The sequence below is a fragment of the Anomalospiza imberbis genome, chromosome 3 (genome assembly GCF_031753505.1).
Source record: "Anomalospiza imberbis isolate Cuckoo-Finch-1a 21T00152 chromosome 3, ASM3175350v1, whole genome shotgun sequence".
NCBI classification, from domain to species: domain Eukaryota; kingdom Metazoa; phylum Chordata; class Aves; order Passeriformes; family Viduidae; genus Anomalospiza; species Anomalospiza imberbis.
Genome location: NC_089683.1, coordinates 17,137,936 through 17,162,392, shown reverse-complemented (window position 1 = coordinate 17,162,392; position 24,457 = coordinate 17,137,936). Strand labels below are relative to the sequence as shown.

Here is a 24,457-nt window from a genome sequence, read left to right as displayed (position 1 = left end):
TTAAAGATAAGGAATTCTTAACTAATTTCAGCCCATTTACTAGTGATAACTAGACTCTAATATGCATGAATGGTTGACATCCATCTGAAGTTTTGCCAAGCTAATTATTTATAAAACTTTTTTCATGAATGCATTTTTTGTTATCAAAAAAATTGGTAAATCTATGTTGTAACCTATTATTTCACTGAAGAAGACACTGCAAGCCTTTTCTTTTTCTGCCCACCTGCTTTCATAAAAAATTATATATGGGGACTGAATAATGTTTGAGATCTCATCCTTTTTTTCAGATACACAAACCAAGTGAGAGATTCACAATTTATTGAGAAACTGAGAATGAGGAAGCACAGGCAAGCAGGCTGTGCATACAGAGTGTGAGCATAAAGGTGTCTTTGCATAAGGAGTGAATTTAAATGCAGGAGGAGGAATATCATATAGATGGAAGTGAGTTAGCACTCCAGCATATCATTATCAAGACTTCCTTGTGAATGCCACTGTTCACTTCTTGATATGAACCCTTTTACCTTTAATAATTGTTCTAATCCTGTAGTACCTAAACAACTTGTGAAATATATAGAATACATGGACATATACAAAGAATGTACCCCCTTGCTTTGACACAAAGGAGTCCAAGGTATATATTTTCTTAAATTAGGTTCCTCACTCACGTGTCTAAATTATGTGGAATAAACACATTTGAGAGTTCACATGGTAAGAATATACCTGGATAAGAATGGCCTGGGTTGGAAAAGAACTTAAAAATCATCCGGTTCCAACACTCCATGCTGTGGGACACCTTGCACAAGACCAGGTTGCTCAGAGCCTCATCCAGACTGGGCTTGAACACTTTCAGGGATGGAGCATTCCCAGCTTCTCTGGGCAACCTGTGTCAGTGCCTCACCACCCCCACAGTAAATAATTTCTTCCTTTTATCCAGTCTAAATATATCCTCTGGCAGTTTAAAGCCATTCTCCGTTGTCCTATCACTACCTTGCAGAAATTCCCTCTCCAGCTTTTTTGTAGGCCCCCTTTAGGTACAATTATGTGCTCTAGGTTTTCCTGAAGCCTTCTCTTGCCCAGGCTGAACAATCCCAGCTGTCTCAGCATGTCACATCAATATGGGCATTTTGATAGCATATTGCTGGATAGGTGTCTGTAAGGTTTTTGGAACACAGGCACTCAGTTAACTGAAGAGAACTTGAGATGTTGCTTGGACCATAGTATGTGGAGGGAAAAAAATCTGACAGTTTCAAGGATTGTTCAGTCTTTCTCATGGGGGTGCAATGACAGCTAAGGACTGGATCTTGAGTAAGACACATTTGTATTGAGCTGGATGATCAGGGTAGCCCATCTGTCTACCCATGCAACAGGATGTACATATGCCCATTTATACCTTTTTCTTTAGCCTTAGAAAGAATGGTTTTACTGATATTTTGCCTGGTTTTCATAGCATGGGCAAATGTCATCTTTCAAGCCTCAAAGAGTCACCTTAAACTGTTAGCAATAATTTTTCTGTGAGCATACCATTATCTATCTTGCATTCACTGTACTGTTTTCTACCTTCGTCTAAGAAATCCTCCCATTTGAAGAAGGGACACAGGACAGATTATATCCATACAGATAAAAGAAAAAATGAATGCAGAGAATTCTGCTTCTCAGATGGTATGTGCTTTGCTCTTGGGCCACGCTGATTTCAAGGGTCATGCTAATTTCTTGATTTTGAAAATTTTGGAGGAAATAGTTTTCTAAATCCAAGATTTTCAAAGACAATGCAAGTTGCCTTCCCCTGTACAGACAGTGTAGTTTGGCTCCTGGGGATTCCCTATGTCTCTTGTGGACATTCATTTTCTTACAAAAGGTACAGTTCAGACATGAGTAGCATCATGGATTATCCTCTTCTGTGTCATACAGTAACATACAGTTTGTTTTCCCCAACACAGAAATGCTTTAACTTATATAAAATCTATACTTTGAGAAGAAGTAAAAATTAGTGCCATACAAGATCAGATGATCTTGTAGTCCTTTTAAATTAATGTAATAAAAGCATACAGACAATTTTAATGAGGACTTTAGAAGCAAGGTTAGGAGAACTGCTAAAGGTTATGAGTTAAATTTGAGATTGTGGAAATATAAACTAAATCTCTAAACTTTGCCAAAAATTTCATCAGGGATCACAACACAAGGATTCCAGACAAAATTTTTCCTCCTACATAACCACGCAGAATTATGGCAAATGTTTCATGTAACTTTTCCTTAGGGGATGGTTCTACACTTTTAAGAATAAGCTATATGGATTTGGATCTTTCTGACTAGATCCTGTCACCTTTGACAGGTGTGAGTGTTCAGTCTAGAGTCCATAAAGTGAAGTGCCTGTACACATGGATTACTTCCATGAAAGAGACTGGGGAAAAGAAGCTTCAAGGTGCTAAGGTGTACTTTGAAAATGAGGGTTTCAGTCCTTCAGAACTAAGAAAATCCTTCTGTAACCTGACTATGCAGTCTACTTCTTAATAGTGTTGTAAGTCAAAAGAGAAAACTACTAAACTGCAGCCCAATTTTTACAATAGGCTTCAGTTTCCCTTTTTCCTTGTGGAATATTCCTTTTTATTTCAAAACAAGCTCCCCTGCCAAATCCAGATACCAGGTCCCTCTGATTTCTTCATGATCAGCCTCTAAACCCTGTTTTCCTCCAGTCATGTCTTTTCTACACTTCCTGAGCCTATTGATCCTCACCTACACACAGTGGCACTGATATGTCCCTGATGCTGCAGCTGACAGGAGTTAAACCTTCTGGGGTGAATTAGTCTTGGCTTCAAGTTGGCAGGTAGTAGAAAGAAAATAAATTAGTTTGGGAGCTCTGGGGACTTTACTGGTGCTGCTTTAAAGGAGCCAATGGAAAACAAATACAGCTAAATGAAAGAAAAGCTATTTACTTTCCTTCATCTAAGCTTTGCTTTTGGGCAGAAAAAGAGGTGGGATTGGAGAAGGGGAGGAATCCAGGTCAGGAAATGATGCCCCCAGAGTCACACAAGATATGAAGTTGAGCCTGAGTATAATTTGGCTCCTGTGTTTAACTGTGTTAGGCCAATAAACCATTTTTATTACTACACACAAAGCAGAGTTGCCAGCCATCTCTACTTTTACAGAAGGTCATTAATTTCTTTTTAAAATATAATGCATTCCTCCCCAAAAAAAAAAACTCTCATGAAACATAAATTTTAAGTTTAGAGAGATGTAGTTACAGATGAGCATTTAAAAATAATATTCACTATTATTCACTTTTTGGCACTATTTCATACAGCACTTCAACATACATTTAAAATGTTTAAATAAAACCAAGGTATTAGTTTAGAAAGCCTCTTTTTTTAAAGCAGATGAGTTTCTCTAAAGATTTCTAAGTCAGCATTTGGAAAAATGTGGGGTCATGTCAGCAAAATGTATGCTTTGTTTCAATAAATTCATTAGCAGGTGGGTCGTTTACTCTGATGCAAAGTGCCAAGTTATAGAGGTCAATGGATTTATAAGGTTCAAAGAGGAGAATTTACAGCCCCAAAGAGAGATGGCTGGCATGAAGAATTGCTCCCAGAACTATGAGCTGTTAGAGCAGACTCCTGACCAACAAAAACTAGTCTGGCACCAAGAAACTTTGTTCGTGGAAGGTGTACTCCATAGCTGTAGTTCACATAAATTGTACAAGAGACTATTAATAGTATTATTATTTTTACTATGTATTTATATTGCAGGAGTACCCCACACAGGGTCCTGTTACAGCTGTGTTTTGGGCTACATGAACACAAAGATATTGTCTACCTTGAAGGCAACTTGAAGTCATCATAAGTGATATATGAAGAGATAAAGGTAAGGTATAAAACTTAAAACAACTTTATAGTGAGATTTATACACATTATACATTTAAAATTCTGTCCCCACAGTTTGATCTATTTTATGGATACTGTCCTAGGGCACATATCTAATTGTGAAGGAGGTAGTTTTCTGCTCACTGTGAGAAGGGTTTTTCTTCACTTCAGAAGCAGCACAAGAGTCATGCACAAAAAGTAAAGAATTGCCTTGACTACAACTGCAGGGCAATGACAATTGTGTAAAACCTTTGCAAGGAAAAGAAAATCAATTTCTAAGGTTTGAGGTTTGGTCACAAGCCAAGAAACTAGATTCTGTTCAAGGTTTGCTGAGCTTTCCAAATCCTCTCACAGTGCTAGGAGAGGTTTGCAGGGAAAGTAGGCTGACATATGGTTTACAACGGATTATGCATAGTCTTGATTCTGTTCTTAAGGCTTGAGCTGAAATTCCTATTGGACTTTGAGGTTTATTCAAATCAAAATGATGGGCTGTAAACTCACTCAAGCCTGTTAAAATGATTTACATGAATCTCTGCAAGATGAAATCAGATAGTTGTAAAAGACAGCCCTAAGAAATTTTTGAAACATTGAGAACAATAGGAGTTTTGATCCTGACTTGGTTTAGAGCAGCAATAGAGGTAAATTTGGCCTTTAAAATTTATAAAAGTAGAAAATGCAAGAATCACCCAAAGAATAAGGATTAGGCAAAGGCCAGGAAAACATCTATTGGCAGCCGTAGTCAGTGCTGGACTTTCCACCAGCAGCACAGTGATTTCCTCTAAAGCATCAAAAGATTAAGATGCCTTTCTATTGTCTTCAGACACTTGTTCCATTCAGAAATATGATGTTTATACTTCTCAAAGCTAAACTTTACCATAAGCATGACATCTGAACTTTCACATGAGGATTATTGGTCCACCATAATGAAAAATTCCAATCCCAGAAAAAGGCAAACATATATTTGTTATATATGTGTGTGTGTTATATGTTATATATATATATATATATATATATATATATATACAACATATAACACACACACATATATATATATATACACACATTATATATATATATATTATATATATTATATATATAGTATATATAATATACTATATATAGTATATATAGTATAATATAGTATATATAGTGTGTGTATATATATATATATATATAGTATATATATTATATATATACACATTATTATATATATATATATTATAAACATATAACACACACACATATATATATATATATATATATATATATATATACACAAACCGAAATTTTCAGGGCTTTCTTAAAATTCAGTTATCATCAATATAAATTAAATTGGTCACCACATATTAAATTATTGACTGCTTAGAAATAAGTAAAAGTAGAATTAGGAACACTCTGCAAAGTGAAATGTGCTCACAACAGCCACTCTATTTTTTAATTTAAGGAAATTAAATTAAAAATCTATTTTAAAACTTTTCCAGGTGAAAAAAATATTTTAAATGTTCTGTCACATATTAGATATGTCTATTGCACTTTTGTTAAGTAGCATGAATGCATCTGTCATGGGTTTCTTAAATGTGCAAAAATTTGTAGGTTTCTGATTGCAAACAATATATGGCATGAAATAAAAAAAACAAAGTTGTTTATATAGCAAGGAGTAGTTTTGTAATTTCATTTTCTCCATGATTTATACATCTATTATGCCACAATACAACTAAAACTGCTCTTAGGGTATGTTTTTTCTTAAAAACAATTGTTTTTACTCTGAGGTAGGAGATTCTGAATGTTAGTGTTAGCTGAATGTTGGAATAGTCCCCTGCCTCCCACTCTTTCTATTAAGAAAGCTCACACTTCATAAATAAATGCAGCTAACAAAACAAAATCTCTCCTTTTTTTTTCCTTTACCTTATCAAAAACAGGCAAATACAGAAAAGCTACATTTGCTATTAACACGTGTTGTGAAGAAGTGTTTGACTAGAGCAGTGGTACCCCAGCACAGAGAAGAACTTTGAAGGCAAAGCTTTGGTTGCGCAGTGCAGCCTCCCCTGGGTACCCCTCTCCCCAGGCCAGCTGGCTGCTTGCTGCCTCTCCCTCGGGATGCCCATTCTGGCTACTGACACAGCTGGCTCCCTCTCATCCTGTTCTGTTGGCTCTCCTGCCTTTCTTTAGTGACTCTTCCTATTTGGTTAATTGTTTCCAACCAGCTAATCTCCTTTTTCCAACTGCAGCACATATTTGTCACAGTAAAATAAATCTCAGCATGCTTCTGAAATATTTAAAAATTTAACTTATATTATTCCATATACTTTGTGTTTCCCTAGGTTTATTTTCTGCATGTAGCTGCCAATTGATTCAAAAGATAGGGCACAGTCATCTGGGTTTCTTTAGTCTCTTGACACAGTTTCTTGGTATATTACTGGTGCCCTCTACAGAATCCTTAACAAAAATTAATGTAGAATGAAAAAGATTTCTTCAACAGTGATTGCATTTCTATGATACAGTTTTATCACAGGAGAAAACTGGTTTCCTCGTAAAATATTGAAATAAAATTTTGAAGGTTTTATATTGGCTTTGCTTAGAGGATGGGAAGTAGATTCCATTTTTAAAAAATGCATCACTAGGAGCAACTGTAATGATGAAAAGAAACATGAAATAAGATGGAGAAAAAGGAATGAGATATAAAATTTCATTTTACATCAAATGCAAGTCTTCAAGGCAAAATTTGTCTTTAGAATATGTCCACTAAGAAATAACATAGAAGCAGGAGCAGTCCAAATAAACTATATTTAATTTGAAACCATTTAAAAGACAACAATTTTCATTTCCAGCCAATATAAGGGGTGATGGGCCTGTTAGCTCATACCATTAGGCCACTGGGAGTGTCTGAATGGGTTTGCAAAGCCCTAGTTCACATGTGTGTATGTCCACATGCCTTTTTCTTTGCAGCCCTATCCAAGCCAGAGTACAGGGGCGTGTGTAGCCACAGTGTAAGCAGAGTGAAACCAGAGCCCAGGCTTTGTACCCAGCGCGGGGGCGGCTGCCTATGACAATGTCATATTAGGGGCAATATGTTGTTTAACAACTCTTTATGCTACAGCTGTGAGAACAGAGTAGCACCTGAACTTTTCCAAATGTCTTAGGCCGTTCATAGTGCTTGTGTGGGATGTGTAAGGCTCCATTTCTGTACATATTTCCCCTGTAACCTAAAGCTGTGTTCCTCCCCCACCTCATTCCTCTTTTTTCTTACATCCTCTGAGTATAATTCAATTAAGAATAAGATATGTTTTCCTACTTGCTAAAGGGAGGCATGTGTTATTCGTTAAAAAATTGGCTGGCACAAATGGGTGGCCTGTAGATAACATACCAGTTTATACTGCATTCCTTTATTTTTAATTAGACTTCCGCTCTTGTCCAAGTCTCTCTCCTACTCCCTTATTTATCAATTTCTGCTCTATAACTGTCTTTCCACATTTACACTGAAGTGGGATGTGAACCCAGAGCAGTAATTGTTCCACATGGTTCAAGTTAAGTTCAGAAATGGACAATCGTTTTGCCCACAAGCTCTTCAAGTTTATTTGTCAAGAATGACTTTCATTGTCAGAGCAAAGTCAAGGCACCGTGGAAAAAATCTGAGGAACACAATGTTTATTTCCTCAGGGATCTAATTCTCCAGCAGGTCCTGGCAGACCTTGATTGGAGCTCCCACCACCTGATTTGCTTTGTTTTCTGTCACTATCACATCAGATTTTTTTGGGTGGCATAAGTACACAGCCCAGAGAACAGGGCTCCTGTCTGGTCCTCATGTTTTGCTGGAAACTAACGGTCAAGTTTCTTCATTCAGCTCCTTCATCACATTAAAAAAAGCTTTGTGATAAACACGTATCCTTGGATATCCCTCTGGTGGGTTGACCCTGACTGGATGCCAAGTTCTCACCAAAGCCACTCTATCACTGGCTTTCTCATCTTGGCAGGAGAGAGAAAAAAGAAAAAAAGGCTCATGGGTCAAGTTAATGACCTCACTCCCAATTTGCTGTACCTTCTTTCCCCAGGCAGTGCAGGGGATGGGGAACAGGCGCTGTTATCAGTCCTTCACATGTGGTTTCTGCTGCTCCTTCTTTGCCAGGAGCAGGATCCTTCCCACTCTTTCCCTTCTGCAGTGTGGGTCCCCCACAAGTTCACAAGTCCTGCCAGCAAATCTGATCCAGCATGTTCTTCCCCCTCCATGAGGCCACAGGTCCTGCCAAGAACCTCCTGCAAGGTCTCACATTCTCCTTTAGGCATCCTCCTACTCCAGTGAGGAGTCCCTCACAGGCTGCAGGGGGATTTCTGTTCCACCATGGAGCTCCACGGGCTGCAGGGGCACTGCTGCCCCACCATGGGCTGCACCACGGACTGCAGGGGAATCTCTGCTCCAACACCTGGAACATCTCCCCCCAGTCGTTCTGCACAGACCTCCCTGTCTGCAGGGCTGTTCCTCTCATTGCTGATGGGCTCAGCCTTGGCCAGTGGTGGGTCCATCTTGGAGGTGGCTGGCATTGACTCTGTTGGACATGAGGAAGCTTCTCAAAGAAAACATCACTGTAGCCACCCTGCTACCAAAACCTTGCCATGCAAACCCAATACAGACTCATAGGGAACTCCTTGTCCCTTACACAGAGGTTCCCACAGTCCAGAGCTTCAAACCATGCTAAAGACAAGAAAAACTACTGTTACCATTACCCTGGTAAAAGTTTCTGTTCACGCAGACAGAAACTTTAAATCTCGTGTGTAGTGAGCAAAGTAAAACACACTTCAGAGTTAAAGAATTTTAATCCATGAAAAGTTGAAGATTTCCTTACATAAAATGGTGTTAAAAGGAAGAAGAGCAAATACCAGACTGTCTTAACTAGAGTTGGTCAGGACCTCATTAAATGAGTGGCTCTCCTTAGCCTCACAGCTAAAATAAATGGAAATTTTCCTAACTCAGCTGTGATGCTTGTTTGCAAGCAACAGAGCACTCCCTCTTCTGATCCCCAGTGCCTTGCAGTGGGGCATTCCCCAAATCTGGCCATGTTCCTTCACAGCAGGGTAGGCCTTCCCTGAGAGAAGACCTTTTATTATCTTTTTAGCTTTCCAGTGATAGTTAAAAAAATATGAGGTAAGAAGAAAGAGCAGGTCTTTGGTAATGAAAAATTTGGAGCAAACAGACAAAGTACGGTTTTCAGATCTCTCTGTTTAAGGTATTTGAAATCTATATTACTTACTCAATGTATTGATTTTTAACAAGCAAGTCTATTAATGGTATCAGTTTCGTGTTAAGCAGGTCAAATTTTCCAAGGCCATCAGTACTACTAAAGAGAGATGGAGCAAAAATTATAAATGCTCATCTTACAAAATATTTTGACACTTTAATTTCTAATTTAGAACACATTATTTTATTGGAATATTTTATTTCTAATGATTTGAAAGTTGTAAAATATTTTAATATGTGCTTAGTAGCAAAAAAAAAAAAAAGAACACTGCTGGATTTAAGGTATTACTCTTGATATTTTTTTGATTATTACTCTTCTGTATTTCATGACAGATAGTAGTTCTTACTGTGACACCATACTAAAGTATTACAGAGACTCTGGTCTCAGAGTAAGGTTAACTGTTTATAAAATGTTCAATTTTATAAACAAAACAGAAAAGAGCTACTTTAGTTACTTCACTGTTAAATGGCATTTTATATACAAGTGACAAAAAATTAAAAATAATGCCTGTAAAATGGAAAATACTATTTCAAACAAGAGTTTCAAATAGTTTTTAAATCACTTGTCATAAGAAATACTGGGAAACACAATTCTTCATTCATGAAATGCCAAAAAATAAAATCATGTTGTTAAGGAAAAACCAAATCAAATACTTCAAGTACTAATTCCCAAGGACACTTCTTCCACTGTAGAACTTCCAGTCAGGCATACATTGACTCACCAGATATATTTTTTCTTTAGCATACATAAACCCACCCAGCTTACTTTTCAGACAATGAAATGACCAATTAGAGGAGATGATCCTTATGAAGAAATTCAGAACAGTTCAGAGCATGCAGCAGAGATACAGATGAGCACCTTTCTTAAAACAGGGATGTTATAAGTACACAAACAGGAGAGGGCCATTTGTCAGCAAACTAAGAATCTTGAAAATAACTAAATGTACATATATACATACATATGTTGGCCCGAAGAAGAAATTGTGTGCCTGAAACCTCTACTTTTCTCCAGGTAGATGAGGAGATAAAATAATATATATTGTTTCTTTCTACAATCCTTGACTAAGGAAAAGCAGGCTTTTCACTATTAGCAGATTCAGGAAACAAATTATTATATTGTTAAATTGCAGAAAACTCTTAGTAAATAGAAAGTGTTATGCCAAAATCTTTCTCTAAAACAACACAAAAATGTTGAAGAGTAATCCTCTGCACTCTCTATTTAGTCAAACCTGTGAATTGCCAAAGAAACAGCAAGTATAATTCAACTGCATAAATATTAAGCAGTCTAACCCAGCAGGTTATTGGATTTCATACAGGACATGGCTGACTGGTGAGCCCTTCTGCTGCGTGTCAGTGCCAGCAGCACGGTTCTCTCTCATCCCCTGCCTGGCATTCCTGCTCCACCAGCAGCTTTCATGGGCTCTCGTTGCTGTGCTTTGGCCTTTCCTTTTTTGCTTCCAAGGCATTCCAGACCACAACAACAAAGCACAAGAATTAGAACTTGCTTTCTGATAACATTTTGAAAATTCCTATTCCAGTCAATTTTTCCTGATTTTCTAACAGTGAGATTCCACTAATGATCTGAACCAGAGAGACTATTGCAGGTGACTAAATCACATGAGATAGGAGACATGGTTGCCCTCACTGTTTCTTTCTACATTGTTTAACATATTTAGAGCAGGAAGGGTGTCATTACACTACAGATAAGCAAAAGGAAAAAAAAACCAGATAATTAGACAAGTAGGATCTAAACAGGATTGCATTATTGTACAAATGATTCTCATTACTTCTCTTTCAGTATCTATAATGCTACCTTGCATCACATGTGAAAGGAATTTGAAATTGGGACGTGATACAGCTCATTGCTTTGTAAATCTTCAACTCCTTCTAATCTGCTGCAGAAGTTATTATTTGATCAGCTTTGAAGGGATTCACCTCTTTTCTCAAACTTAAAATGTCCTGTTACATGAAAATCCAATGTTTTTAATTCTAATCTAATCCTACAACAAAAAAGCAGTGCATCTGAAATGAGCCAAAAATGGTCCATGCAATGGTAAACACTCACGTAACACTTTTGCACAACACCTTCCATGCCCAAGAAATAACCACTGATATACTCACACAGGTTAATAATGTTTAAAGAAATGCAACTCATAATATTACTCACTCTAGTCAAAACTCTTAGAATAGGAAGGCAAATATATTTTCTGTGTAAATTGTCTTATTTGCACACAGTCTTCGCTCAGTCCTGCTTCTCTGAATAGAAAAAAAAAGATAGCAGGCAACAGCTTCCTTGCTCAGAAATCCCCACTCCAACCCCTGCAGCTTGCTCTGGGCCTCAAGAAGTTCTTGCTTCTCTTTTCTCTGAGGGCTGCACTCATATTCCTTCAACATCTCTGCATCCAAAACAGAGAGTTTGCTAAAAATTTCATAACCTCTCCGCATGTTTCCCCTACAGCTGGGGGATCCCTGGTTAGACCCACTTATGTCAATCTTTGCATGCCAAAGAGCTTGGGTTTTTTCCAAATCCTTAAGGAAAATCAAATTATTTTTACTATAAAACCTAAAGCTCTTCACAGACCTGGAAACTGCAGAAAGGAGTCCTCTGAGAAGACACATATTTGGAGGTCAAATCACATGTGCAAAGATATAGACAAGGGAAATGACAGGCCCATAGTGAATGGAGTCAGTGCTTCAACCTGCTTTGGGAAGGTAAGGGAGGGTGAGGTGCTCAGAGGCACCAGATGGAGATTCAGAGAGGGCTCCAGGGGAGCTGAAATGCTACACCAGGCACCAACAGCTGAGGGATGGTCACCACGATGCTTCTGGGCTGCAGATTTCTTTTGGGTCCTGCAGATTCAGGGCCCAGCTGGGGCTTTACCTAAGAGCCTCACACATTTAACGAGGCATACAGAGTGCTGCAGAGATCCCAGTGCTGCAGTGCTGGGAAACTCAGAAAAAACATTACATGGTCCAGGCTGCAGACAGGGCTCTACCATTCAGTAGTAACCCTGAAATAGAGGAGCAGTGGGCAATGACTCTAATGTCAGCACCCTGGAGTCCAAACCACTTGATTTCTCATTCAAATATGAAGCAGCACTGTAATAGGAAGCAGAGCTTTCCCAAACTCTCCATGCCTTGGGCATGAGAAAATGGTTTGCTTAGCACACCACCTCCACACCACAAGGACAATTAACTCGGGTTGTAATTGTCTAGCAGAGCATAGCAGCTTCCTCTGGTGAACCCGCACTGCTAACAGTGCATCCTAAGCAATCGTGCCTCTTCATCTCCAGTTCCTAAAGCTAACATTTTACTGTTTTCATCACAATAAAATTAATCCTTGATTTAATCCTGCTGTTTAAAATCTTTGCCTGAAATTGCAATTTGCTGCTAATGGACCATGATTTAGGCAATGTAAAAGTTTGCCAAGACTGGAGGTGGATGCTAAAACTGGTGTCAACTAAAATTTTACAATGGTTGTCTTTCTACTGGACTTCTTACAGGCAAACCCAGAAATTGAGCCCAGATACCTCTGTTGTCTAACAGTGTCTGACAAAATATATTATATAGATGACAGAGACATGAGGGTTAAATATGAACACAATTATAATTGCTTAGTACATGTGAGCAGCCCATGGTAAAAGTAAACCACTATATTAATGCTTTGTGGTGGACCAATTACTTCAGTCTTTATATATTTGTGTTCTAGGCCAAGCTCTCAAATGATTTAACATTAGTTAGCTCAATTATATTTATATTCAGTGAGTTATAACAGTATGTAACAGCTGAGGATCTGGTACAGTCTCCATGTCTCACAAATACAATCACTGAAGGTTGCTTTTAGACTTTTTTTACTCCTATTTCCCTTATGAGCAATGGAAGAATTTTTGTCAATCACTTGAGAGACATTGCTTTTGGATGTGCTAATTTAATTCAGTGGGACAGACAGATCTATAGCAGCTGGCAGCAGACAAAGGATGGGCTGAGGGAGGTTTTCTAAAGTTAATACTATTCTTGGTGGAGATAATTGCAGACTTTTAAAAGACAACCAGTGAGCTCAGAGAGCGACAGTAAACTCCGCGCATCTGAGGGAGCAGGGGAGAGCAGCATTGTCTTCTGCCACAGCTCTGCATTCAGAGGTATGTGACTCATGGGAAACCAGCCCAAGAAGTTTCAGTGGAGCCATCAGTTCCCTGCCAGAACTGAAATGTTCCTCAAGATCAAAGATTCCTGCTAGTGCTTCACTTCTGAAGAAAACTGGGGGAAAATACTGAATTAAAACTTCTAACCCAGCATCAATACAGAGCTACACAAGACACAAGTTTTGATGGATTGTGAATACTTCAGAGAAGACAAAAATGAGAAATGCTTGAACTGCATGCAATAAATGAAATTAAATAAAATACAAAATATTTTCTAAGGAGAGATAAATGCCTGAACAGTAAGTGAAAAATGCCAGAGTAGACAGGAGACTTCAAACAAGTCTTAGCAGGTTACAAACTTATTAGTAAGTCAACCAGCTAGTGCTGTTACAATAATTAAGTTATTCTTTGTTGTATTGACTGGCAACTGGCAAGTGATATTTAATAAACAGAAGCGGTAAACTGCTCTATGTATCATTTGTGAAGCCACATTTAGAGAACTGTGTCGTCGTTTGAACTTCCCATATTATGAAAGCTCTAAATAGTTTTACCTAGAGAAAAGAATGAGGAAAGCCCGAAAAATGCAATTAGTCTGGAAAATACAATATGCACTCTTTTTCTCCATGCCTTTTCTTGGCAGAAGCAATAGCTTTCCCAGGTCAAAGCCTATGTTTCCTTTCATCTGTACCTTCCCTATTGGTTTAATTTTTCATGAAGGGTTTTGGATTTGTTTTTGGTTTTTTTTTTTCATACAAAAGTATGTCAGCATTGAGCAGACAGTAGGAATGGCTGGTCACAGGTAAAAACACCTGAAGTAGGGATTTTTACTGAAATTATATAGTCCTTCAACACTGCATAGGGTATAAGTTTTACAATATACATAAGGCTGTTTTAAAGATGATCAGCTACTGATATTCCCACCACATTTGGCTATTATCCAAATGGGTTAAGATTTAGTAAATGAGATACAGGATGTTAGATAAACATCTGGCCTTAATGACAGATTAGCACAGGAACATATTATACAGAACAGGTATGAAATCTTTGTTCTCTAAGGCTGGTTATGCAATGTGAATTTGTAGTACAAGTACATGCAATTTCATTTGGGCTATGCAGGTGACTGACACAAGGGTGAGCCACCCCCCGGGTAGAATGTGATATAGGTGACATGTAAAGGCAGTTTAATTTATGTCATAACAGGGGCCAAAGCCAGGCTTCACAATGCAACGCTATATAAATTAAAACTTTTGAATATCATTAAGTAGTGTGTAGTACTGTAGCTCATCTCTGCTTATCTTAGATTAGTCTCTAGCTCAGGATTTCCCAGGCACTTTTTTTTTTTTCATGAATAAAAGCAGTACTAGCAATGGCAACTGGTTTCCACTCCCAGTGGCAGCAGCAGCACTCACTGAGAGCCTGGGTCATCCTAACTTGAAATGGCTCATAAATGGTTTATATAACATAGTACCCCTTTATCTGGGCAGACAGGTCTGAGGTAGTTCTGTCTGAGCCTGGAAAGATGGCCAGAAACATTTAGAAGCAATAGGAATTGCTGTCCATGTAAGGCATTCTTTCTTCAGGCAATACACAGTCAATCTCTCTTGCAAGGTAGTCAGAGCTTTGTGCTGCTGGCTGCATCGTCACCTGGGTAAAGTACAAAACTGTACTGCAGTCCTGTCTGTTTGTCATTTTAAACTTAGCTTTCCTAGAGGAGCTACAAAGCCAGTGCATAAAAAAACCCCCAAAACATAGCAGATCAACCTCACAACCTCTTGTGATTAGTGGTTTTGTTTCCAACCAGTTGTCAAAATGACTAGCCAGCCACATATGTTATTTCTGTCAATTTTCATCTCACACTACTCTCACTTCAGTGAATTTAATCTAGAATCCAGCACAATATCCATGGCCTAAAATACTTAAATAATTTAATTCAAATACTCTGCAGAAAAAAACCCAAACCATTGTTACAAGGTATAGCAGTATTGAGGATGAAACCATAACCCTCTGAGCTACAGCCTTGGAAGCTCAGGAGGTTCACACTGTTGCAATCTTAGCACTTGAACAGGAGATTCAGATTCCACTTCAGAGTTGTTCTCGTGCTGGGAAGACCCCTAATTGACACTATGTGAGTAATTGCTATTATTTGACAAGCTTTATAAAAATAGCCCTGCTTTCTAAAGTTTCCAGTGTAGCTTTCTTTTACTTATTTTTAAATGGGAAATAGTTCAAGAGACTGACAAACTTTTGAGCTAGATTTTTTTGAGATACTGATGAGGTTTACGATATCATTGTGACTGTATCACTGTTGTTTAAAATCAGCTGTGCTCCCAGTTTCTGAGACTCTAGTAGTCTACCAGTAGTAATAGCTAAAGTGGAATAGAATGGAATGGATGCCATCTCTCCACATGGGAGATGGCTCCACCAGAGCAAATACTGCTTGGGGACAGGACTCTTTGTTCTACTTCAGTGTTAAGCACTTGCAGAGTAAGTCAAATGTAACCAGTTGACCCTCCTGAAGGGACTACAATTCTTCCATTGTAGAAATTCAGCACCCTGGATAACCTGGGTCATTTTCAGGGGTATCATTTACTGTTGATAGCAACTTATAACATTCTGTAGCAATCTGCTGATGGAAATTTCCATAGCTTATTTGTTGAAAGGGAAACAATGAAAAATCTCAAGCTGTTACAAATTCAGTATTTTATGTTAAGAGAGATGAAAATTATTTTAAGCATGGAATATTTATTGGCATAGGATCCTATACTATTACATCCAACTTGTCTGTAGTAGAATAAGTACCCTCTGCATCCACAGAGGGACCTAAATAGATTACCTGGCTGAAAAAAAAAGTTTTATTTAGAACTCTGTAACCTCAGGCCATACTTTGAAAATCATTCTAATAAGGCCTCCATATACTGGGACTTCACTTGGTCAGTTTTCCAACTGATTGGATTGCTATCTGGGGTGACAAATGACTTTTCTATAGTCTGTGACTTGACTCATTAATCTCAGATATGTATTGATGGCATAAACTATATCATATCACAGCTAGAGGAGGTGATGCACCTACTTTGTGAATTAATTGTGATCAAATATTATTCTGAACTTGCATGTGACATAATTTGCTGATAAATGTGTGTTTTAAATTAGATTGCAAACAGACCTGGTGTAAGTATGATCACACAGAATATAGATCACTGTTTGAACAACCAAAAATGAATACGTATATGAGAATGTTCATTTGTTTGCTGCAATCTTTCAGACACAGCAAGTATCTGAAATACAGGAAAAAACTGGCCCACAGGGACTCCTTACTGCCATGCTCAGACTTGTAATGACTGGCTGAAAACAGCTCAGCTATTTCTACATTTAACTTCTCAGTCTGAACTGACTAGAAGAGAGCTGTCTCAAGGCACAGACAAATTAGACAGCTAAGTAGAAACTGTCTAGTAAAAGAAAGAAAGGATGTTCTAGCCTTCTTCCTCCCTGATACTCTCCATTCTTGATGTTATTGCAGCAGGATGGATCAGAGTAACCAGGGGATGACAGTAGGGTTTTGAACAGCAGTAGGGAGCATCAGCAACCACACCCCATATTCTGCCCTCTGAAGGCCCAGGAAGCACTGAAGTTGAATAAGAATGGCTGAAGGAAGAAGGAAGAAAGAAAGAAAGAAAGAAGCAAATGATTCCTAGTTCCAGGGAGAGTATGCTGAAGCTGGGCAAGAGAAGGGATTTACTGCGAGATCTGCTGCCTACACCTTCCTATGGAAGTCCTTTCCAACCACACTTCAGCTGGGTCTCCAGGCTTTGATGACAGCCTTCTCCAGGGATAATTTTTTTTTTTTTTTTTTTTTGTAACCTAGCCCTTTCTTTGAGGGTCCTTCTCACTCCCACTGAGCAGGACCTTTTTCTCTGTCATAACCATAACACACACCTTACCTCTACCTTTTGAGAACCCTCAGCTACAGGAATTGTCTCCATCCATTGCTTTCCTATACACTTCCTCCAAATTTTCAGAACTCCCTCCTAAACTTATTCCTCCCTAGAAAAATATTCCATCATCCTCAACATCAGAGCTGAATCTGGCCTGAATAGCTGAGAAACCTTTAGGCATTTCATGGTTATCTTTTATCTTTCTCTGAAAAATGCACCTGTCAGAATGTAAATGTGTACCTAGACATTTTGGAAGTTTGTTGCCATCTGCCTGCAACAAGTGGATGGAGAGAATCACAAATCATACTCATTGCAAATGGGAGACACTTCAATTCTTCTTCAATTTATGTACAATTATTACTTATTTGTAGTCACATTTCTCATACTTTTTAAATTACATGTTTACCTGTAAACTCCAAGGGACACTCAGCTGACTTTATGCAGCCTCTTCAATCAAATTAGTGGATTTTTGTGAGGAGGAATACTCCCCCGAGGGGAAGCAAAGCCAGAAGAGAATCCCCATCTCCTGTCAAGAGCAAATTCTGACCTACAAAAAATAACATGCTCTGTAGGTAAGTCTCACTGAATCCCAGAACTTGACTTCCATGCCTTGCTTCTACCCAAGAAGTGTATTCATCTTAGATATTGGCAGTGTAGCAACCAGGCATCTCCCTGACTGCATGATTCTGACTGCCCCCCACTGCTCTGCCCTCACGGTTCCCACCTGAAGAGCTGCAGCTGTCCCTGTCCATGGCAGTGGAGTTGGAACTGGATGATCTTTAAGGTCCTTCACAACCCAAATCATTCTGTGATTCTGTGACCAACAGCATGCATGCCATATGCTGCCAGTTTGCTTTACATAACTGATCTCTGATCACAATTTGATATGTTTTGGGATCTCTGAAGACAAACTTCCTCCAAGTGTTCCTACAGTGATCTGACACCCCGAGTATTGGTACTAGCATTAAACCTGAAGTCTCTCCTAGTAAATTGCTCCCTGTGACCCACTCCTTTTGACAAATAAATCCTCTTTCTTCTGTTCATCCTATATACAAATTGCCACAGTCTCAGGTGACAGAAAGGGACAATACTGTACATCCAACACTGCTCCTTCCCCAGAATGACATGTGCTTAACTATTCTCTATATATATATATCTTTATAAAATGCTTATAATTGAATTTCTATTATAATTTAGATGACCCTCCTCCTCAGAGATGTTCTGTGAAACACTCTGCTTGATTCCTGCCTAATCTATAGGCTCTCAAAATCTAGGTGTTGTCAGTCTGCAGTCAAATATTTGTATAATTAAAATAATGAATTATCTCTATTGAAGATAAATTTAAATTCATCAAGAAGCTTACATGAACTGAGTTGTGGGCCAAGATTTTTCCCCACTCATCCAGTCCTCAGTCTACAACATGTCTACAGTACCTTTTTGGTTTTCTAAACTGCTCCTAAAAATAAAACCTATGTATGGAATCTCAAGCTTACAACATAGAACACAACCCTGCCAGGGTCTCTCTAGTCCTGTATCTATCTTTTCTAATAAGCCATTCCTAAATGTTCTTTCCTGAAACAGAAGGATCATTAGTTTTCAGGTACTTATCATAGGGTTTCAAAGGGTACCTAAAAATAGGTCACACTGATAAGAGTTTCATTTGACAAATGTCAGGCTCTTCTAATACTTCCCTTTGTAAGACAAAGGGCAAGCCAACATTTTCACAGCTGCCAAGTAACTCTCTGCATCGAAACACAGTAGAATAAAACCTGACAGTGAACCACTGCTGCATCTGAGCCCTGGTTACATAAGGTAGTATAGGAAAATGAGTGTTTTTCAGATTAACTTTAATGTCAAGGCTGGTAGCATGAATGTAATTATGGCTGATATTTTTATGCTGCAGTCTGACAGATAGTTAGCAATAAATACATCACCTCATGTAGAAAATGAGCAGACTTGCAGTAAAAAGGAGGGTGTCAAGTAGTTGCACAACTTTTATGCATTTGCTTTCTCCTGGGTTTTATTATTGCCTTGGAAATGCTTCAGATCACTGTTTTGGTTCTCAACCTCTTCACCTCACCTTTCAGAGAGGCTTTTGAGAGCAGGTTGGATTTCCATGACCTAGCAATGCTTATAGCATCCATCTTTCTACTGAGAAAGTGAGATCTGTGATCTTCAGGACAAAAAGCATCAATGAATCATGAAAAGGGAGGTGACCTTTAAGCGGTGTGACTACTGCCTACATTGCTGGACAGTGAAGTCAGCATGGCCATGGAACTGGCACAGCAGTAGGGAACTCTAGGCCGTGGGTGCTGGCTGCACAGATGGAGGGCGGCAGAGGAGTGCAAGTCAGGGGGAATCAGAAAGTGAAAGTACTATCGGTGGGGTGTGAAAAAAACACCTTTTGAGAGGATAAAAACGTATTGTCTTCTCTGCCAAAGGAACACAAGTCACACTGATGGAGGAGAAATCTACAGGGGTTGATGACAATAAGACATTCTTGCCATTTTTGTTCTACATCATGACATTTACAGAAGATTGAAATGTATTAAAAAATTAGATAACTACTCTTTTCCCTCTAATTGTCCATTATTGGTTTTTCACCATGGTAGGCTGAAAGATTAAGACATTTTATACTAGAGCAAAATCAATTCAGGGCAGAAAGACAAGAGGATCCAATGCCATCACACTCCTCAACTTTTCCTATCTTTATATTATGTGCTTTATTTACCCACCTCTCACAGAATGAGCATTTATATTTTTAAAAGTACTCCCTATCACCATCAGTATTTAATTTAAGGACTCTTAGTCAAAGAGGCAGCAGAAAAGACAAAATGTAAGTCTTATGTTCATTGAGTTTCAGAGGCTGTTTTAATCAAGCCATTTTACATTAATGCACTGCATCTATCATTAGAGGGGTTCCATGTGGTGATTTTATAATCTCTTCATTTACTGATTGTGTAAATTTCTTCCTCCATACCCTCAGGAAATTAACTTTTAATATCATATTAAAGAATCAGCTTTCATTCTAGGGTTCAATAGCAACTTATTCTAAATTATTATTTATCAATAATATTGCTGAAGCAAATTTTAATTTCCAAAGAAGCCTTTGGTCATTTTTCTGCAAAAAAAAAAGTATTCCAGCTAAAAGGAACTGTAGTCATTTTCAGATTGATCTGGACAGTGAAAACAATTATTAATGCATATCATAAGAACATTTGTGTAAAATTTATTTAAATGAGCTACAATCTCACAAGTATTTGTAGCTGTTCAGTTTCAACAAGCAGCAAAAATCATCATGACAGATCTTCACAGGCTTCAGAATTGATGACACTGCCTTTCAGGACTGCATCTACTAAAAGTACAGAATAGAGGTATTCACTTCTGTATGAACAGTGGCTTAGAAATGAGAAATAATAGGATATTCTTGTGGTTTCATAACATCAGCGATTGCTATAAGGTAGAAGAAACAGAACATTTTAAGCATTTAGTCTGCAGTGCCATCTTCTGTGCTTTAATGCAACATAACTATTGATTTCCATTTCCCCTTTTTAATAAATTATTACTATCTGTGGCAAGTCACCTTCTCTCAGTGTTAATACTGGTTTGGGGTCTTCATTTCAGATAATGTCTTTGGATTTCTGTGTCATTAGTAGCAACAAGCAAGTTTAGTCCTGTGTGATTCAATGTAGTACAGGCTATACTATTTCAAGAAAATCATGCTGATGATTTGATCTCTGCCTAAAATCTTCCATGCTGTTCAGCACACTCCTCTTGAAATCAACCCATTATTTCACCAGTTTTGGTGAGTTGCAGTAGTTAATGGTGTATAAGCATCCCACCAGACACAGGCAGTTCATCCTATCTGAAGTCCTGAATGGAGGCCTCTCTGCTGAAGTGCTAATTTTCCATTAGGATGCTAACATTACCCTAGAATTGTAGATTCACAATTTTTCACAGCAGTATTCAGCAACAAGTAGAGTCATATGCTATACATAGGCTAGAATGATAATTGTGCCTTTCAAGACTGTTTTCACAGCCTCAAGTTTGTACTTAAGCTACTCAAATAAAATGGACAATTCACTGAGAAGTCTGGATGCTCAGCCATAAAAAACAAAACAGAATTCATTTTGAAATAGAAAAGGAAATTCATAAAGGAAACGGGAAATCCAGGCACATGCAATGGATCCTGGGTTTGAAAGCAAAGTCCTGGTCTTGGCAGCAGGAAAAATATGACACTTTCATATTTAGACTTGACTCTAAATATGTTTGAAGATGTATATGATGAGGAAATTCTTTCCATTATCTGGTTTTAGACATTTTCAGCACTAAGGCAAGCTGGATGGGCATAATGGAGAGAAAAGTATATGACCCAGATGCCTACTTTTCAGCTCTGTGCAACATATATGGAAACAAATTTGTACTTGACAACTGTTTTTGGAAGTGATTATTATGGACTCCTCATAAGAATGGATACACTGTTAGGGAATTACAAGCACATGGTGATGAAGAAGAAATTTGATACATCTGACATTGTCACAGTTTGTTGAGATGCATCGCATAAATGGCATATGAAACTCACACAATTTGTTTTATAATGGTAAAATGGATAATGGGATTTAAGAAGCTGAACTCTCCCTTGAAAGTACTGTTATCTGTTTAAGTTTTATTGGTGATTCAAACCCAGGGATCATGTGGGCACATAGATCAATGTTCTACTTAACATATCTTACAAAGAGAACCTGCCACTGACTAATTTGGCCTCTGAATTATGAGAATGTGTTCCTTCCTAAGTAGCTACTGATTATGTGAAAGAAAAATCAAGTTATTACAGGAACTTGAATTTGAGAAATGCAGACTGGTGGTTTCATATAGTTCTAAACAATCCCCAGAAATATGAATATTTTTTAATGCACAAGGAATTACAGAAAAATAAAAGGAATATAATTTTGGACTTAATTCTGCTAGATAAAGCAGAATAACCAGGGTATTGAGAGTTAGCTGTTGCCTAGAAACTGCAGATCATGACCTCATATTCAATAAGACCAGACACTGCCCCAAACAGAGATATAGAAAGAAAATGCATAATACTCCAAACCAGTTTATATTCAAAAACTGAAGAAATTAATGAAAATAATGATTCGAAGGAAAAATGCAGGCAGGCAGAGAAATTAATAAAAACCTCTGCTGTTTCCAAGTGTCACTGTTTAGAACGGGAATGACCTTAGGTAGAATCTTGTCTTCATTTACCGGCAGGGACAAAAGCACAACATTTTAAGGAAAATATCTGGGAAAAAAGTGAAATTGTGAACAAAATAGGAGCTATGAATTGCCAAAAGTAGTTTAGAACAGCAGTCATACAGACAACAAGAATTAAAGACATTCTAAAAAAATATTGGAAGTGTATTGGGAACAAAATAAATTATAGAAAGGTCTATTAACAAATGCTGATTGTAAAATTGTCAATGATGACATGGAAAGAACAGAAGTTTTTAATTAATACCATGTCTCTATATTTGGAAAGAAGCAGAATGCTGCATTCATACCATATGAGGACAGGGAGGCAATTTCTAGGCTATTAATAGTCCTTAGGAAGAAGTTAGACAACATCTACTTAGGATAAACATTTTTGAATCAGGAGGCCTAAAACATTTTCATCAGAGGGTCAAAAAAATGCTGGTTAAGAAAATTTGTGGTTCATTGATATTAAATTATAATAAAGATTGCATATATATTTATTCATACCTACATTCATAAAATCTTAGGAAGCCTCAAAATAGCCAAGACAATATCAATATAACAAATAAAAAAGAAGACTGATATAACTGAAACCTGATTAATTGGTTGGTCTTAAGTCTCAGCAGAAATCCTAAAATGTCTGACTGAGGATTTGACAAATGAATCTGTCTGTGTGAAAAAAAAGATACCTCTTTCCAATTTATCCAACTTTGATAGTATTAAAATTTTGGTTGATAAAGACCTCATGCAAAGACGACATCCTTACTTATCCTTAACTGCCAGTGAGTCAATAATGCCCCATCTCAACGTGCTCCAGTGTGGGAGTAGTACGAATGTACCTGTACAGTCCACAGCTGCACTGATCAGCTTCCCTCTCAGAAAGAATAACCAGCCAAGGCACAGCACCATTCTGCTTTTTTCCTCTGCAGCCAGCTTGTTCTGTGTTGGATTAAGGAGGTCCTTACCCCATCACACCACATTAGCCCGCACTTAGATTTTGTAGCCATTTTGGAGTGTATGTCATTCAGTCAAAATATTAACATGATGCAAAACAACACCAGAAACACCTGCTAAATTAATTAATATTTCATTCATTTAGCAATAATTGTTGACAAGTGTCCACGCACAGTTGATGGCAAGAAATTGCCATCAAAAGGCTTTTTTCACCGAGACTCCACTTGGAGTGCAGAAGACATTGATGATCCTCTTCAGTAAAGGTCTCAAAGACACTGAAATAGTTATAAAAATACATTGCAAATTTCCATATATTTTTTCAAATTTCAGTAAATAATATGGGCAAGATGCTAAAGTCAGAGCTAACTAAAAATTCCCCAATTTCTTGGGGAATTGCCTTCATAACTATTTTCTTTTTTTTTTTAATTAGAAATCAAAGTCATAAAGCAAAAGGTAAAATAACTTACACTTACAGAATAAGGAGCTCCAGCCTGGTATCTAGTGAGACAGAAAATATTTGAGATTAACAATCCAGTGCAAATTCCCCTTAAAATGTTATCATAAATAGATTACATAACTCAAGAAAAATGGAAATTATGAACACTTTCTGTGTTATTCTGTGTCATTTCTGTGAGTTAGATATTTAAATTCTGCAAACACAGCATGTGGAGTAAAACTGGTAGTATATACAATCAGTAGATGAGATAATCTCATACTCATAATCAAAGGATTTTTGAAGTTAAAGAGTGTTCTAAATAGCTTTTTTTTTTTTTTTTTGAGAACTGTAGAAATAGTCACCTATTGAAAGATTCAAGGAAAGAAGATTGAGAAAAGACTTGAGGAAGTAACTTTAGAAGGCAATTATGAATGTTACCACACTCTTAAATGTAATAAAGAAAGATGTAAAAGAATCGGTATTGTAAAGTTAAGTTAGGCAAATTAAAATTTGAGGTTGAAGAGTGGATGATAAAAATTAGGGTGGATAACAGGCCAATCAGTGGGATGGATTTTTTTTATACCTTTCCTAATATTTTCAATTAAATATATGATGTCATTCTAGAAAAAAAAGTAAACTAAAAAACCCAAACAAATGATGTGAGGAAAACT

At 37.6% G+C, this 24,457-nt stretch overlaps 1 long non-coding RNA gene across 1 annotated transcript in view; it reads left to right on the top strand.

Annotated features, from left to right (window-relative positions):
- Positions 1-3,745: 3,745 nt before the first annotated feature.
- LOC137472010 (uncharacterized) overlaps positions 3,746-24,457 on the top strand; it is a 45,448-nt gene continuing 24,736 nt past the window's right edge. Inside the window, exon 1 of the long non-coding RNA XR_010997966.1 lies at positions 3,746-3,855. This is a non-coding gene — a long non-coding RNA (uncharacterized lncRNA). The remainder of the gene's footprint in view (positions 3,856-24,457) is intronic.